General features: G+C 42.8%; 1 long non-coding RNA gene across 1 annotated transcript in view; it reads left to right on the forward strand.

Moving 5' to 3' along the window:
- The window catches only part of LOC132398001 (uncharacterized), a 95,913-nt gene that overhangs the window by 18,069 nt on the left and 59,107 nt on the right, over positions 1-18,737 (forward strand). The window contains exons 2-3 of the long non-coding RNA XR_009513503.1: positions 7,362-7,428; positions 8,820-8,915. This is a non-coding gene — a long non-coding RNA (uncharacterized LOC132398001). The remainder of the gene's footprint in view (positions 1-7,361; positions 7,429-8,819; positions 8,916-18,737) is intronic.

Genomic DNA, 18,737 nt, shown 5'->3' on the forward strand with positions numbered 1-18,737 from the left:
GAACCTGTCTCTGTGCTGTACCGTGCTATGACTCCAAAGCCATGTCCAATGTTATTAGGGAAGCTCAAATAACTCTTTATTCTAACTTCCCACCTTCCATAATTCCTTTTGGTTTACATCTAGAAATAGTATAAGCATGCCTCTCCTCCCACCCCACCTACCCCAACTGCAACTCTTACAATCTTTATTTAGCCAAGAATTCACATCTTGATAATCATGGGCAGCAGATACAATTTCAAAATCCAAGTTAATATACGTCAACACATATGAATTGAGATTCATTTTCTTAACAGTAAAATACAATATAATTATGAATATAACTATACATAAAGTCTAACAAGCAAAAGAAGACAATTGTGCAAATAAAAATAATACTGAGAACAAGAATACAGAGAAATTTCTTTGGGCAGAGGGTTGTAAATTTGTGGAATTAGTTGTTATGGGCAGCTGTAGAGGCCAGGTCATTGGGTGTATTTAAAGAAGACCTTGATAGGTTATTGATTGGCCACGGCATCAAAGGTTGTGGGGAGGGGGCTGGGGAGTGGGGCTAAGGAAAGGAAGAAGGGAGTGACCATGGTTGGGTGGCAGAGTGGGCAGGTGGCCTGGTTCTGTTCCTGTGTCTTATGACTGGTGGAGACCTTGAAAGTGAGCCTGTAGGTTGAGGAATCAGTTCAGAGTTGAGGTGAGTGAAGCTACCCATATTGGTTCAAGAGCCTGATGGTTGTAGCATAACAGCTGTTCCTGAATCTAGTGTTGTGGAATGCAAGGCTCCTGTACCTCCTACCTGATGGTAGAAGTGAGAAGTTGGCATGGCCTGGATGGATGGGAATGCTCCTTGTAAATATGCTCAAAGGTGGGGAGGGAAATGCCTGAGATGGACTGGGCTGCGTTCAACCCTTTCTGTAGACTTTTTCATTCCCGAGCATTGGTGCTCCCATTCTTGGCTGTGATGCATCCATAGAAGTTTGTTGAAGTTAAAATGACATGCCAAATCTACTCAGACTTCTAAGAAATTGGAGGCACTGTCATGCCCTCGTGGTGCTGGTCTCAGGACAGATCCTTTGACTAACAAGAGAGCAATGAAAAGAAAAAAGCATTTTGTTTCTGATCTTATATTCTATGCCCTAATTAGTACTGTAATCCATGTACTTTCTTAATCACCATATCCATTTGAGCGACTTTCAAGGGTGTTTGGACTTGTATACCAAGTTCCTGCTGTTTCTCAATACTCCATAATTCCCAACCATTCATTAAGTATGTTCTGCTCTTAACTGTAAACCCAAGGAGCATAATTTTGCACTTATCAGGATTAAGTTCCATCCGCCATTGCTGTGGTCATCTTACCAATCAGTAGGCCAAGTCTACCTTTATTATTATGACCGATTTTCACATGAGTTGTGAATTTATTGATTATACATACTTCCTATATCCATATCCAAAGCATTAATATATACAACTAACAATAAGGATCCCAACATTGATCACTGTGGTACTCTGTTGGTCATAGGTGTACAATAACAACAAACAACCATCTTTCATCATGCTAATAGTACTGAAGTCAATTTGGAATTAATTTGCCATCTGTCCTTACGCCAATGAGTTCACCACCTGAAATCACAGTGCCCCGAAGAATTCAATCAAATTGGACAACATCTCCTCGTAATAAAGAAATGCTGGTTATTTTTGATTAATCTATCCACAACCTTTCCCAAGACTTTTATACAGTTGATCCCCCTAATAACGTATACTGATAGATAACAAGCCTGGCTTATTTCCAGATCCCCATCTTGTATAAAAGGTACACATTTGCTGTCCTCCAATTAACTGGCATGTCACCCGTGGCCAGTGAAGACTTAAAAATCCATATCAGGACCATGACAGTTTTATCCCTTGCCTCCCATAGCAGCTTGGGATACATCTCACCAACAGGGATTTATCCACCTTTGACCTTGCTAAGACATCTAATATCTCCTCTTTTAATAATGATAGCATGTTCTAAAATTCACTGTTTATCCTCCCTGAAATCTCCAACCATAACGCCTTGCTTATTGGTGAAAATTTTTCTCTTAAGACCTCACCTACATCCACACACAGGTTGTCTCTTTGATCCCTAATAGCGCTACTCTTTCTCTGATTACACTTTTGCCTTCAATGAACTTAGTAACTGTTATGGGAGTTTCTGTAATTTTGTCTGCTAGTGATATTTCATGCCCTTGTTTACCTTTCCAGTTTATTTTTCAAGAACGATGCTCCACTCTCTATAGTCCTGAAGTTCTTTCTTCAATCCATACCTGTACAATGTTTTCCTTTATCTATTTATCCAACCCCTGGCAATCCTTGACATCTAGAGTTTTTTTGGTTTTGCTGTCCATATTCTTCACCCTTTTGGGACCACATTATTATTATCATCAGCTGACATGAGAAAGACCCTAGCCAGGGTCAACCAATGTAAAGCTCCCGGGCCTGATAATATACCTGGTCGGGTGCTGAGAGATTGTGCAGCCAACATGACAGAAGTTTTAATAGACATCTTTAATATTTCTGGAACAATCCACTTTCCACACAGGCTTCAAGGCAGCCACCATTATCCCAGTGCCCAAGAGGAAGACAGTAACCCTCAACAAAAATGAGCAGCTGGTTGTGGATCACATTAAATCCTTTGTTCCCAATACAATGGACCCTTTCCAGTTTGCTTATCACTCAAATTTGTCCACTGATAATGCCATAGCCTTTGCCATGCCATCTCACCTGGAGCATGGTGTCTCATACACCAGGATGCTGTTTATTGACTTCAGCTCTATGTTCAATCTCAGAAGCTGGTGGGTAAACTGTCCTTGTTGGGTCTCAACACCTCTGCCTGTAATTGGATCTTGGGCTTCTTGACAGGAACCCTGCTTCTCCTATTAGTCTCTGATTTGTCTGCATATCTGCTTCTCTGTTTCCTGCCGACTGTTAGGAAGCCTGTCGCAGACTCTCAGCAAAACGACTCCACCCCTCCCTTGCCTTTTGTTTCTCTTTCCACATATGGCCCCATTGGAAGAGTTCTAGTGTATCCTTCCACATTATTGCAGTAGTTAAGTGCTTATTCAATATTTCAACACCACCTCATCTTTTCCATCCACTTATCATGTCTAAAATGTTGAGTTGCCAGTACTTCTTCTTTTAACCATGTTTCTGTGATGGCAACAGATTTGTCATGTTGTCTCTAGATGAGTGTTCTTTGGGTTTCTTTGCAATGGCAATCAAAGGGGGAAAAATACTTTTCTTTCAGCCAGGAGTGATTGTAAATAGTTGAAAGATTTTGCAAATCAGAGATAGAATTTCTCTCTGCAGAAGACATGGTCTCTGCACACAATCTCATATTCAGCAATTGAAATTTATTTAGAGAGACAGCATGGTAACTGGTCCTTACAGTTTAATGAGCCCATGCGGCCCAATTACATCTATGTTACCAATTAACCATACATCTTTGGAATTTGAGAGGAAATCAGACCCAGCAGAGGAAACCATGTGGTCACACAGAGAACATACCAACAGATTACCGACAGCAATGGGAATTGAACCTGGGTTGCTGACGTTGTAATAGTGTTACGCTAACTACTACATTGCTATGTCACCCCACAGAAGTGTATTTTCAGTTAGTGATAATCCTTAGATCATTGCTCTTGGAGGGATACTATTGAAAATAAAAGGAAAATAGTGAAACTTTTCCTATTGTTGATGACAGTCATAGCCCAATGGAAAAAATACTTTGCAAGTTATCATTTCCAAATGACAGCAACATTTTTCTGGATTTCATTTGGACTGCTTCCATGTTTCATCCATCTTTCAGAGTAGTGGTGTCCTGAGCTGCACTGCAGGGAAATTAACTGCATTCTGACAGTATGTCCATAGAGGGCCTCCCTTCATTATTGCCTGTGGCATTCTTTAACTTGCTCTGCTGTTGCTATCTATTGCTGCTGCATATTGGAGAAAGGGTATGTCCCCGAAGTAGCCAGATTGTCGAGGAAACATCAGGTGTCAGCGAAGTTGAACTGCAGAATACTGAGAAATCAGACATTATGGACTTTCTGTAGTTTCAGGGAACAATATTTTGGAACCATGCAGCAGGTGCCTAAGTGAACCTGGTGCACATCTTCAGCTGTGAAGACGATCATTCAGTTGCCTCTAGCAAAGGAAGTAGTTAATGATCAGTAACATTCATTGAGATAACTTTGTTCTGCATGTACTCAGACTTGACAGTCATGAAGGCTGTTGGAGGAAAAGGACAATTTTAATCCCATTTAGTGTTTGTTTTTGATAAATTATGTGTCAGATAAGAATTGCTGAAATGCAGGATTTTCTGTTGAATGTTTCTCAGTGGTGTAAAGGCTCTCATAAATAAACAAATGTCATGAAAACCAGAATTCTCATTAAAACATTACGCAAGACTCTGGAGATGCTGGAAACCTTGAACAAAATGCACAGAATGCTGAAAAAATTCAGCAGGTCAGACAGCATCTATGGAGGGAAAAGAACAGTCAATACTTCATATTGGACCCTTCATCAGGTCCCATAGTAAAATCTCAATTTATCTGGTTTCTTGAAAAATTGACATGGTAGATTTTTTAAACAAATATATCCTGCAAATATAGCAATAGTTGATTGAAATCCTGAACTGTGATAACTTCAACAGCGGTTTTAAATTGTAGGTGTCAAGGTCATCTGTCTGAATCTGAGGCCCATTTTACAGAGGGGCTTTTGAGAATAACGTAATATAAAATTTTAACCTGAGGCCTGTCTGGTGCTGTAATAGGTTAAACAAGGACATACAAAGAAAGTTTTTTTTAAATGTTCAAAATTCCTATGCAGCCAGATAGCCAATGAGTCATTAAAATTTATTGAAAACACAAATCTTGTTGCTTCCAAACAGGGGCTCACTGATTGCTATTTCAAAATATTGCATTTTATTTGATGGAACTTCAGTTTGGAAAAGCAATTATTTGTTCATGATACAAATGTTTCACACCCAAAATTAAAGCTATGATACTTCCAGTTAATTACACAACCTTTCTCTTGAATGCATCCAAATACACTGATTGGGCTGCCATGTTCTGTAAAGTGCACTTCCTCAGAATAGGCAGATGCAGTTGAAAGCACTCAACTATGATGGTTCATTTCATTTTGACTACCTTAGCAGGAAGGAACAATCATGCACCCCCATGTCTCCTGATGATCCTTTGCTCTCAGTATCTGAAGAGATGCGCAGGCTGCTTTCAAGAGAGTGAATGCAAGGAAAGAAACTGGTCCAGACGGAGTACCTGGATGAGTACTGAAAACCTGGGCTGACCAACTGGTTGGTGTGTTAATGGATATCTTCAACCTCTCACTCCGATACCCAAGAAGAACGTAGTAATCTCCCTCAATGACTATCGCCCAGTGGCTCTTACAGATACATCCACCATTGTGAAGTGTTTTGGGAGGCTGATGTTGAAGAGTATCAGCTCCTGTTTCAGTGGTGACGTGAATCCACTGCAATTTGTCTACCAAAGCAACAGGTCTACAGTGGATGCCATCTCAAGATCAGAAGTAGAGAGGGCCAGTAACATTAAATTCCTGCGTGTCACTATCACAGAAGACCTGTTCTGGACCCATCATATAAATATAATTTCAAAGAAATATAATGTCATCAAAAACTCTGGGAAACTTCTATAGAAGTGTGGTGTAAAGTGTGCTGACTGGCTGTAGTGTGGCCTGGTATGAGAACATCAATGCCTTTGAGTGGGAAGTCCTACAGAAGGTAATAAGTTGGCCCCGTATGTCACCGATAAAGCTGTCCCAACCATTGAGCACATCTACATGAAATGTTGCTGTAGAAAAGCAGCACCCATCAAAGATCCTCACCCAGATTATGCTCTTTTTTTTTTGCTGCTGCAACCAGGTAGAAGATACAAGTGCCTCAGGACTCACACCACCAGGTTACTACCTCCCAACCTTCAGGCTCTTGAACAAAAGTGGGGGGGGGAGGCATTACTGCAAGTTTGAGAAATCAATGTTCATGCCATCAGGTTGGAGGCTACCCAAACGAAAGACAAGGCACTATTCCTCCAACCTAATTCTGGCCTTATCCCGACAGTGGAGGAGGCCATGGATAGACACATCAGAATGGGAATGGGAAGTGGAATTAAAATGGATGGCCACTGGGAGATCCTGCTTGTTCTGGTGGATGGAGTGTAGATGCTCAGTGAATCAGTCTCCCAATCTACATCGGGTCTCACCAATATACAAGAGGCCACACTGGGAGCACACAACACAGCATATGACCCCAATAGACTCACAGGTGAAGTGTTGCTTCACCTGGAAGGCTGTTTGGGGCCCTGAATGGTAGTGAGGGTGGTGGTGTAGGGGCAAGTGTAGCACTTGTTCTGCTTGCAAGGATAAGGACCAGTAGGGAGATCAGTAGGGAGGGACGAATGGACTTTGAACTATATTATTTCTGGATAAAAATTACTGCTCAGAAATGTTTTACGAAAATAGTTCAGAAGTCAGAAGTCAATCCAATTAATCATTTTAATGCTAATGTAAATACTTTTTAAAATACTACAATTTTGTATAATGAAGAGTTACTGAAGAAAATGGCAAATGAGAAATTAAAAAAAATGTGAGTACTGTTTAAGTGCTGAAAAGATAAATGCAGTAGAAATCCAAATAGTCTTGGGGGCCATGTGCATAGATTATCAAAATGTTCTAGACAATTGCAGAAAATATTAAATTTAAAAGTATAACTGGAAGACTTGATTATAAGCAGGTGACTACCTTACAGCCAAATATTAAGCCTGAGTGCTGTCAATGTTTATTTGCACCACTTCATAGGAACATACATACTCTTTTAAAGAGTGAGGCATCGATGTACTAAAGTGTCACCGAGGCTATGAGACTCAAGTCTAAAGCAACTGCAGAATCTTGAATCATGTCCACTGCAGTTTGGAAGACAAAGATGTAATATGACTGTAACCTTCAAGATATTAATAGGAACAGATGGATAGAGAAAGTAAAATTGGTTTTTGATTGGGTAGTCCAAGTTGGTTAGTTAGTTAAGCCCATCACCCCTACTGCAGCATAGGCTGCCAACAACAGCGCACCAGAGTCCTCTGTCCTCGGCCAGACTTTCAAGTTGCTCCAGATGTAGCCCTTCTTCTTGGTGTCAGCTTCAATGTCGTGTCACCAGATGGTCTTTGGCTGACCTCTCCTGCTTTCCCTGGGGATTCTATGTTAGCGCTTGCCTTTTGATGTTGATACTTCCTGATGCAGCATGTGCCCTATCCAACCCATCTTTTACGTAATCCTTCTTCTGTTGCTAGCTGGTGTGTTCTTTGCCATAGATTGGCGCTGCTGATGACTTTTGGCCAGTGGATCTGGAGGATTCTCCTCAGACAGCTTTTATTAAAGGTCTGTACTTTTCTAATAATAGATTTAATTTTTCTCCAAATCTTTGTTCCATTCAGAAGAGCTGATTTTGGAATTGAACAGCCTGATCTGAGTGCGCTGTGATTGCTCCTTAGAGCACCATATGTTCTTGAGCTAGATGAAGGCTGTCCTAGCTTTGCTGATCCTAGGTTGTTCTGAGACTAGGGTATAAAAAGTGAAGCAGGATGTTCAACTGAAATTAAACTTTCATGCACACAGAAGGTATTTAGACATTTGTACTAATTGGAACATTTTTACTAACAACATTTGTATTTACTTATTTATTTTAAATCCAAGATAGACTTATTTTATGTTGAGCACAAATATCCCTGGTGTGCCTCAGGGATCTGTACTGGGTCCAATGTTGTTTGTCATATACATTAATGATCTGGATGATGGGGTGGTAAATTGGATTAGTAAGTATGCAGATGATACTAAGATAAATGGCATTGTGGATAATGAAGTAGGTTTTCAAAGCTTGCAGAGAAATTTAGGCCAGTTAGAAGAGTGGGCTAAACGATGGCAGATGGAGTTTAATGCTGATAACTGTGAGGTGCTACATTTTGGTAGGAATAATCCAAATAGGACATACATGTTAAATGGTAAGACATTGAGGAATGCAGTAGAACAGAGTGATCTAGGAATAATGGTGCATAGTTCCCTGAAGGTGGAATCTCATGTGAATAGGGTGGTGAAGAAAGCTTTTAGTATGCTGGCCTTTATAAATCAGAGCATTGAGTATAGGAGTTGGGGTGTAATGTTGAAATTGTACAAGGCATTGGTGAGGCCAAATGTGTATTGTGTACAGTTCTGGTCATTGAATTATAGGAAAGATGTCAACAAAATAGAAAGAGTACAGAGGAGATTTACTAAAATGTTACCTGGGTTTCAGCACCTAAGTTACAGGGAAAGGTTGAACAAGTTAGATGTTTATTCTTTGGAGTGTAGAAGGTTGAGGGGGAACTTAATCGAGGTATTTAAAATTATGAGGGCGATAGATAGAGTTGACGTGGATAGGTTTTTCCATTGAGAGTAGTGGAGATTCAAACAAGAGGACATGAGTTGAGAGTTAAGGGGCAAAAGTTTAGGGGTAACATGAGGGGGAGCTTCTTTACTCAGAGAGTGGTAGCTGTGTGGAATGAGCTTCCAGTAGAAGTGGTAGAGGCAGTTTCGATATTGTCATAAAAAAAAAATTGGATAGGTATATGGACAGGAAAGAAATGGAGGGTTATGGGCTAAGTGCAGGTCGGTGGGACTAGGCGAGAGTAAGTGTTCGGCACGGACTCAATGGGCCGAGATGGCCTGTTTCTGTGCTGTAATTGTTATATGGTTATATATTAAGTAATTGGGAGATGACTGGTCTTATACCACAGATCACATTGAATGGCAGGACAGATTGGAGAAGCTAAAATGCTTGGTCCTTTTCTTACGTTCCTACTGGAAAAGCGGCCTGGGTGTGGAAAACCAAGGTAATATACTTTAATATAAAAGAGCAAATGTTCTTAAAAGTTTGGGCAAGGCCATTTTTGCATGTGGCACTCTGCCCTTGATTGGTGAAGACATGATAATGGGCCTCGTTTTTATCATGTAAAGGATCTGCTGTAAAAAAAGGTGAATATTTTCTAATGTGAATCCATCAGGCTTCTCAATTCTTCAAGTGAGCAGCAAATGGAAATAGACTCAATACAACAGTGAAACTAAATACCACAATACAAATTTAAAGACACAAATCTTTGTTTTCACTCTCTCAAGGTACAAACTTGTTTGTGAATTGTCACTTAATACCACCCAGCTTCAAATTTTAAGAACATCTTCAGAAAAGCTTATATATAATACCTCAGTTCAATGTAATTTATGTGAATTCTTAGATTCAGTGATCTTGACATTGCTTGCAAAGCCAAAATGCTGATCTAAAGAACTGCAAAGTTTGAAAGTGTATTATAAACTCATTAGGCATTCCGGCAAGCAGTTGCCAATATTGGAAAGCCACTGCACTGCTGTATTTTTTTTTCTTTAAAAGTCTGCTAGTAGCAAGATTATCCAGAATATTAAGTACATCACATAAGAACATAAGAAACAGGAGCTGGAGTAGGCCATCTGACCTGTCGAGCCTGCTCCGTCATCCAATAAGATCGTGGCTGATCTGGCCATTGACTCCTCTCCACCTACCTGCCTTTTCCCCATAACCCTTAATTCCCCCACTATGCAAAAATCTATACAGCCTGGTCTTAAATATATTTACTGAGGTACCCTCCGCTGCTTCATTGGGAAGAGAATTCCACAGATTTACCACCCTCTGGGAAAAGCAGTTCCTCCTAATTTCCATCCTAAATCTATTCTCCCAAATCTTGAGGCCATAGTCTCTAGTTCTCATCTCAGCTATCAGTGGAAACAATTTTCCTGCCTCTATCTTATCTATCTCTTTCATAATTTTATATATTTCTGTAAGGTCTCCTCTCATTCTTTTAAATTTCAGTGAGTACAGTCCTAGGCAGCTCAATCTCTCTTCATAGTCTAACCCTGTCATCTCTGGAATCAATCTGGTGAACCTCCTCTGCACTGCCTCCAAAGTCAGTATATCCTTCCTCAACTACTGGTTCAGGCAACAGCTAAGGGAAGTTGCTCATAGATTTTCTAATAAAAGGGATCAACCTGCAAAGTTAAATCTACTTTCCCCAGAAGCTGCTTAATTCATTGCGTATTAGTATTTTCTGCTTTTCATATCACCATTGAATGATACGTTTTGCTAGTGTATATCTAAAAATTCCATTCTTCATTGAAGATCCACTTGGATCTTCCCACATCCAAGTAGGAAGTTATTATTTACATTAAAATGTAATCATCTCAACTGCAAAGCACAAGTAGTGTAACTGATGGTTTGCTTCTAGTTCAATCTTCAGTCCCTTACTCCCTTAAGAAATTCAAGTATATTGTAAAATTTCCTTTATCAACAAATGCAGCAGTAAGTGACAGAGAGGTTACTGTATATGAATCTGCAACTTAAGCCAGTTGCACCAGATAAACAAAAAGAAACGAAACTGAAAAAAACATATAGCAACACTAAAGAAACCAGAGTTTATTGCTTTAGAATTTTATTTGGTGTCAGCCAACAGTGCCTTATAGTTGTTTTACCATGCCAGACGTTCCATATAATCTGGTGCAGAGGCTTGAGGCCTTCAACATATTGCCATACTCAGATCCCCAAGGAAAATAACCAGCACCATCTGGGAGCTAATACATAAACTGCATAAATGTAATGAAAGCTGTAGTTAATTTTAGAGTTAGGTGCCTCCCATGTATATGTATGCAGCACCTGAGCAATGCTGCTGTTAGTCAGAGTTAATTAGGTTAAATTTGCATTTCTTCGATGATCTTGAACTTATTTGGAGCAACCAGTGACTTTGAATGTCAACATACCCATGATCAGTTTTTCCTCTGGCACTGATCCTCCACCACTCCTCCCTGAAATTCTACTGACTTAACTCATTCATACATATTAAGGCCACCCAAAAGTGTTTTAAAATCACAATCAAGATTTGAATAGCTCAGACTCAGCAGAAAGCAGCTGATTGGGCAATTGAGCTCAGGTGACCAAGCAGTTTGAAAAGCTCAAACAAATAAATAGAGGGTTACCTCAAGCGGAGCGGCCTGTGGAAAGCGGCCAGTGAGTGAGTGGGCCAGTGAAGGAGTGGAGATTTGAGGCTTTGACTCAAGAGATTCTGGCAGTTTTGGCAGTTGGACTGTGCAATCAAGTCAATCAAGATTTGAATTGCTCAGCAGAAAGCTGTTGATTAGACAATCAAGATTTGAATAGCTCAGACTCAGCAGAAAGCTGTTGATTAGACAATCAAGATTTGAATAGCTCAGACTCAGCAGAAAGCAGCTGATTGGGCAATCGAGCTCAAGTGACCAAGCAGTTTGAAAAGCTCAAACAAATAAATAGAGGGTTACCTCAAGCGGAGCGGCCAGTGAAAGAGTAGAGATTTGAGGCTTTGACGAGAAGAGGCTGAGGACGAGCCTCACTCCAAGTGAGGTGAGGCCAGGTAAGTTCCTTTCAAAGGAAAATGTTTCAAAAGTTGAGGCAAATATTGGGTAGGTCATGGCAGCTGAGATTGGCCCTGTGGTTTGTTCATCCTGCAGCTTGTGGGAAATCAGGGATACTTCCAGTGTCCCTGACGACTATGTGTGCAGGAAGTGTATCCAACTGCAGCTTCTGGCAGACCGCATTGAGCATCTGGAGCTGCGACTGGATTCATACTGGAGCATCTGCGATGCTGAGAAAGTTGTGAATAGCACGTTCAGTGAGTTGGCCACACCACAGGTAAAGGCTACATAGGCAGAAAGGGAAGGGGTGGCCACTAGACTGCGTAGCAGTAGGCAGGTAGTGCAGGAGTCCTCTGAGGTCATCTCCCTCCTAAACAGATATACTGTTTTGGATACTGTCGGGGGAGATGTCTCATCAGGGGAAGGCAGCAGCAGCCGAGTTCATTGCACCATGGGTGGCTCTGTGGCACAGGAGGGAAGGAAAAGGAGTGGGAGAGCTATAGTGATAGGGGATTTGATTGTAAGGGGAATAGATAGGCATTTCTGCAGCTGCAAACAAGACTCCAGGATGGCAAGTTGCCTCCCTGGTGCAAGGGTCAAGGATGTCTCTGAGCGGCTGCAGGACATTCTGGAATGGGAGGGTGAACAGCCAGAGGTCGTGGTGCACATAGGTACCAACGATATAGGTAAAAAATGGGATGAGGTCCTACAAGGTGAATTTAGGGAATTAGGAGATAAACTCAAAAGTAGGACCACAAAGGTAATAATCTCTGGATTACTACCAGTGCCACGTGCTAGTCAGAGTAGAAATAGGAAGATATTTCAGATGAATACGTGGCTTGAAAAATGGTGCAAGGGGGAGGGATTCAAATTTCTGGGGCATTGGAACCAGTTCTGGGGGAGGTGGGACCGGTATAAACAGGACGGTCTGCACCTGGGCTGGACTGGAACCAATGTCCTAGGGGGAGCGTTTGCTTCTGCTGTTCAGGAGGCTTTAAACTAATGTGGCAGGGGGGTGGGAACAAGTGCAGAGAGACAGAGGGGTGTAAAATGAGGGTAGAAGCAAAAAGTAGTAAGGTGAAAAGTAAAAGTGGCAGGCAGGCAAACCCAGGGCAAAAAGCAAAAAGGGCCACTTTTCAACATAATTGTATAAGGGCTAAGAGTGTTGTAAAAACAAGCCTGAAGGCTTTGTGTGACAATGCGAGGAGCATTCGTAACAAGGTGGATGAATTGAATGTGCAGATAGTTATTAATGAATATGATATAGTTGGGATCACAGAGACATGGCTCCAGGGGGACCAAGGATGAGAGCTCAACATCCAGGGATATTCAATATTCAGGAGGGATAGACAGGAAGGAAAAGGAGGTGGGGTAGCATTGCTGGTTAGAGAGGAGATTAACACAATAGAAAGGAAGGACATTAGCCTGGAGGATGTGGAATCAATATGGGTAGAGCTGCATAACATTAAGGGGCAGAAAACGCTGGTGGGAGTTGTGTACAGGCCACCTAACAGTAGTAGTGAGGTTGGGGATGGCATTAAACAGGAAATTAGAAATGTATGCAATAAAGGAACAGTAGTTATAATGGGTGACTTCAATCTACATATAGATTGGGTGAACCAAATTGGTAAGGGTGCTGAGGAAGAGGATTTCTTGGAATGTATGCGGGATGGTTTTCTGAACCAACATGTTGAGGAACCAACTAGAGAGCAGGCCATTCTAGATTGGGTATTGAGCAATGAGGAAGGGTTAGTTAGCAATCTTGTCGTGCAAGGCCCCTTGGGTAAGAGTGACCATAATATGGTGGAATTCTTCATTAAGAAAGAGAATGACATAGTTAATTCAGAAACAAAGGTTCTGAACTTAAAGAAGGGTAACTTTGAAGGTATGAGATGTGAATTAGCTAAGATAGACTGGCAAATGATACTTCAAGGGTTGATAGTGGATATGCAATGGTAAGCATTTAAAGATCGCATGGATGAACTACAACAATTGTTCATCCCAGTTTGGCAAAAGAATAAACCAGGGAAGGTAGTGCACCCGTGGCTGACAAAGGGAAGTTAGGGATAGTATCAAGACCAAAGAAGGAACATATAAATTAGCAAAAAAAAGCGGCACACTTGTGGACTGGGAGAAATTCAGAGGCCAGCAAAGGAGGACAAAGGGCTTAATTAGGAAAGAGAAAAAAGATTGAGAGAAAGCTGGCAGGGAACATAAAAACTGACTGTAAAAGTTTTTATAGATATGTGAAAAGAAAAAGATTGGTCAAGACAAATGTAGGTCCTTTACAGACAGAAACAGGTGAATTGATCATAGGGAACAAAGATATGGCAGACCAATTGAATAACTACTTTGGTTCTGTCTTCACTAAGGAGGACATAAATAATCTTCTGGAAGTAGTAAGGGACGGATGGTCTAGTGAGATGGAGGAACTGAGGGAAATACATGTAAGTAGGGAAGTGGTGTTGGGTAAATTGAAGGGATTAAAGGCAGATAAATCCCCAGGGCCAGATGGTCTGTATCCCAGAGTGCTTAAAGAAGTAGCCCAAGAAATAGTGGATGCATTATAATAGTGGATAATTTTTCAAAACTCCTTAGATTCTGGATTAGTTCCTGAGGATTGGAGGGTGTCTAATGTAACCCCACTTTTTAAAAAAGGAGGAAGAGAGAAACTGGGGAATTATAGACCGGTTAGTCTGACATTGGTGGTGGGGAAAATGCTAGAGTCGGTTATCAAAGATGTGATAACAGCACATTTGGAAAGAGGTGAAATCATCGGACAAAGTCAGCATGGATTTGTGAAAGGAAAATCATGTCTGACGAATCTTATAGAATTTCTTGAAGATGTAACTAGTAGAGTGGATAGGGGAGAGCCAGTGAGTGTGGTATATTTAGATTTTCAAAAGGCTTTTGACAAGGGCCCACACAGGAGGTTAGTGTGCAAACTTAAAGCACACGGTATTGGGGGTATGGTATTGATGTGGATAGAGAATTGTTTGGCAGACAGGAAGCAAAGAGTGGGAGTAAACGGGACCTTTTCAGAATGGCAGGCAATGACTAGTGGGGTACCGCAAGGCCCGGTGCTGGGACCCCAGTTGTTTACAATATATATTAATGATTTAGACAAGGGAATTAAATGCAGCATCTCCAAGTTTGCAGATGACATGAAGCTGGGCGGCGGTGTTAGCTGTGAGGAGGATGCTAAGAGGATGCAGGGTGACTTGGATAGGTTAGGTGAGTGGGCAAATTCATGGCAGATGCAATTTAATGTGGATAAATGTGAGGTTATCCAGTTTGGTTGCCAGAACAGGAAAACAGATTATTATCTGAATGGTGGCTGATTAGGAAAAGGGGAGACGCAACGAGACCTGGGTGTCATTGTACACCAGTCATTGAAGGTGGGCATGCAGGTACAGCAGGTGGTGAAAAAGGCAAATGGTATGTTGGCATTCATAGCAAAAGGATTTGAGTACAGGAGCAGGGAGGTTCTATTGCAGTTGTACAAGGCCTTGGTGAGACCGCACCTAGAATATTGTGTGCAGTTTTGGTCCCCTAATCTGAGGAAAGACATTCCTGCCATAGAGGGAGTACAGAGAAGGTTCACCAGATTGATTCCTGGGACGGCAAGACTTTCATATGAAGAAAGACTGGATCGACTAGGCTTATACTCACTGGAATTTAGAAGATTGAGGGGGGATCTTATTGAAACATATAAAATTCTAAAGAAATTGGACAGGCTAGATGCAGGAGGATTGTTTCTGAAGCTGGGGAAGTCCAGAACGAGGGGTCACAGTTTAAGGATAAAGTGGAAGCCTTTTAGGACCGAGATGAGGAAAAACTTCTTCACACAGAGAATGGTGAATCTGTGGAATTCTCTGCCACAGGAAACAGCTGAGGCTGGTTCATTGGCTATATTTAAGAGTAAGTTAGATATGGCCCTTGTGGCTAAAGGGATCAGGGGGTATGGAGAGAAAGCAGGTACAGGGTTCTGAGTTGGATGATCAGCCATGATTGTACTGAATGGTGGTGCAGGCTCGAAGGGCCGAATGGCCTACTCCTGCACCTATTTTCTATGTTTATAAAATGAAGTAAGCACTGATTGTGGTGTATGATCAACAGAAAATCCCCCATGGTTGCTGAGAATAGTCATAATCTGGAAAGCACAGCCTGAGTGTATCGTGGGTGCAGATTCATCAACAGCTTATGACATAGATTTATATTTGATGGTGAAAATTATGAAGGCTGCAGGGAAAGATTAGTGGGGTTAGTCTGACTGGATTGTTGTACACTGAGCTGGCAAAAAAATACCTCAGTTTAATACTCTTCTCTGTATTATCGGTAATAATTCCAGGACTGGTATTAGTTTATTATTGTAACATGTACCCAGAAACAGTGAATGGCTTTTATGTGCCATCCAAACAGATCATGTTATACATCATTACATGACAGTAGCAAAAAGAAAACAGAATGCACAATATAATGTTGCAGTTACAGATAAAGTGCAAAGTAGGGGGACAAAATGCAGAGACATGATGAAGTAGATTGGAAGATCAAGAGATTAAGAGGTCACATTTTAGCATATGAGAGATCTGTATGCCAGAAGCAGCATCCATCATCAAGGATCCACATTATCCAGGCCATGCTGTCTTCTTGCTATTACCATCAGATAGGAGGTACACCCCAGGTTCAGGAATAGTTATTTCCCTACAACTATCAATCTCCTGAACCACCATGGATAATAATCATGAACTACCTTGGCGGGCAGAGGTGTTGTCCCATCTTTGGTAATCCTGTGGCCCAGGAAGTCGATGGTATCGAGACCAAACTGGCATTTGGCCGGGTTGATCGTGAGGCCGAAATCACTCAGGTGGGAGAAGAGCTGGTGGAGTTGGGACAGATGCTCCTGACGACAACTGCTGGCTATAAGGTTGTCGTCCAAGTAGATGAACGCAATGTCCAGGTTGTGTCCCACCGCATCCATTAGCCTCTGGAACATCTGTGTGGCATTCTTCAGGCCAAACGGCATTCAGAGGAACTTGAACAGGCCAAACAGGGTGATGAGTGTTGTTTTGGGGATGTCTTCAGGGTGCACCAGGATTTGATGGTATCCCCAGACGAGGTCTACATTGGGAAAGATTCTTGCCCCATGCAGGTTTGCTGCAAAGTCCTGTATGTGTGGCACAGGGTAGTGGTCTGGAGTGGTAGCCTTGTTCAGTCTGCAGTAGTCGCCGCATGGTCTCCAACCCCCGGCTGCTTTGGGCACCATGTGCAGGGGGGAGGCCCATGGGCTGTCGGACCTCCGTACGATCCCCAATTCCTCCATCCTCTTGAACTCCTCCTTCACCAGGCAGAGCTTTTCCAGGGGGAGCCTTCGTGCACGGGCATGGAGGGGTGGTCCCTGGGTCGGAATGTGGTGCTTTACCCCGTGTCTAGGCATAGCTGCCGTGAACTGCGGTGCCAGAATCGATGGAAAGTCCACCAGGATTCTGGTGAATTCATTGTCTGACAGCGTGATGGAGTGCAGGTGCGGGGCCGGCAACTTGGCTTCACCCAGGGAGAACGTCTGGAAAGTCTCGGCATGTACCAGTCTTTTCCCTTGCAAGTCGACCAGTGGGCTGTGAGCTCACAAGAAGTCTGCCCCCAGGAGTTGTTGGGCCACAGTGGCCAGTGTGAAGTCCCACGTGAACCGGCTGGCATCAAACTGCAGCTGCACTGTGCAGGTGCTGTAGGTCCATATCATGCTGCCGTTTGCGGCCCTCGGGTTGGGTCCTGGCTTCCTGTTGCGGGTGTCGTACCCCCTCGGGGGCAAGACGCTGATCTCTGCTCTGGTGTCGACCAAAAAGCAGTGTCACGACTGTTTGTCCCAGACGTACAAGAGGCTGTCCTGGTGGCTAGTCGCCACAGTCATTAGCGGCAGTTGGCCCTGGCCCTGGCCCTTGCAGGGCGGGCGACAACAGCGGGCTTTTGTGCCCCACCGCTGGTGGTAGGAACACCACTGTTCACTGGCCTCCTCACTCATGCCTCTGTGTTGTGTGCGCCCCCCGCCAGGCCTGGTCTGGTCCGCTATTGGGCGCGTGGCCTGGTAACCTGACCAACGGACGCCATGCTCTCCCTCTTGGCTTTTCACAGCACATCTGCCCGGGCCGCCACCTTCCGGGGGTCGCTGAAATCTGCGTCAGCCAGCAGCAGATGTATGTCCTCGGGCAGTTGCTCTAGGAACGCTTGCTCGAACATGAGGCAGGGCTTGGGTCTGTCAGCCAGGGACAGCATGTTGTTCATCAAAGCTGACGGCAGTCTGTCTCCCAAACCATCCAGGTGAAGCAGGTGGGCACTTCGCTCATGCCATGAGAGGCCAAAGGTCTCAATGAGCAGCGCTTTGAATGCTTCATATTTGCCTTCTTCTGGGGGTGACTGTATGAAATCCACAACCTGGGCGGCTGTCTCCTGGTCAAGGGCGCTCTCCACAAGATAGTAACGCATGGAATCTTAAGAGATCTGCTGAATCTGGAACTGGGCTTCTGCTTGGCTAAACCACACACGTGGTCGCAACATCCAAAAAGTTGGCAGCTTTAGCGAAACTGCGTGAACAGATGAAGAGTCGGTCATCTTTGGTCCAAATCCCGTTTGGACCATTGGGGTCAGCAACGTAGCGATGTGCTACACACAGCACTGAAATAATGACACACAGTTGGTAAGTCATTTGGAGACTAGTTTATTCAAACTTTGTGGCGCTGGCATTTAATCCCTAGCGCCCGCCCTCTCCGGGCGGAAATGACGTCAGAGGTGCATTACCAAAGTCTCCCCCCACGTGCTGGCTATTTGTGAGCCGGTTCACCAGCGCAGAAAGTGGGTCACCACAGTATGACGTATAATAAAATAGCAGAATATATTGGTAGGCTGGGCTGCAGAAGCTTCATGAGGAGCATAAAAGTTGACACAAATCTTGACAGTCTCGTATGCTGTAGGCATAATGTAAAACCATAATGTGTAGATCACAGAAAATAAAGTATTACCATCCAATCCACGAGAATACTGTTATTGCCAGTGACAGGTTGAAACGGTTTGCTTAATTTTTGCTATGAAATCAGCAAAGGATCAGAAAGGATCAAGCAAGCATAGATTGGGACAGGATGTTTTTCGGCAAAGATTGGTAAGTGGGAGGCCTTCAAAAGAGAAATTAGGAATAGAAAATTAGGAAAGTTAGGAATAGGAAGGAATCAATAACTCTTCTGGGTGTTTTTTATAGA

The sequence above is a fragment of the Hypanus sabinus genome, chromosome 8 (assembly GCF_030144855.1).
Source record: "Hypanus sabinus isolate sHypSab1 chromosome 8, sHypSab1.hap1, whole genome shotgun sequence".
NCBI lineage: Eukaryota > Metazoa > Chordata > Chondrichthyes > Myliobatiformes > Dasyatidae > Hypanus > Hypanus sabinus.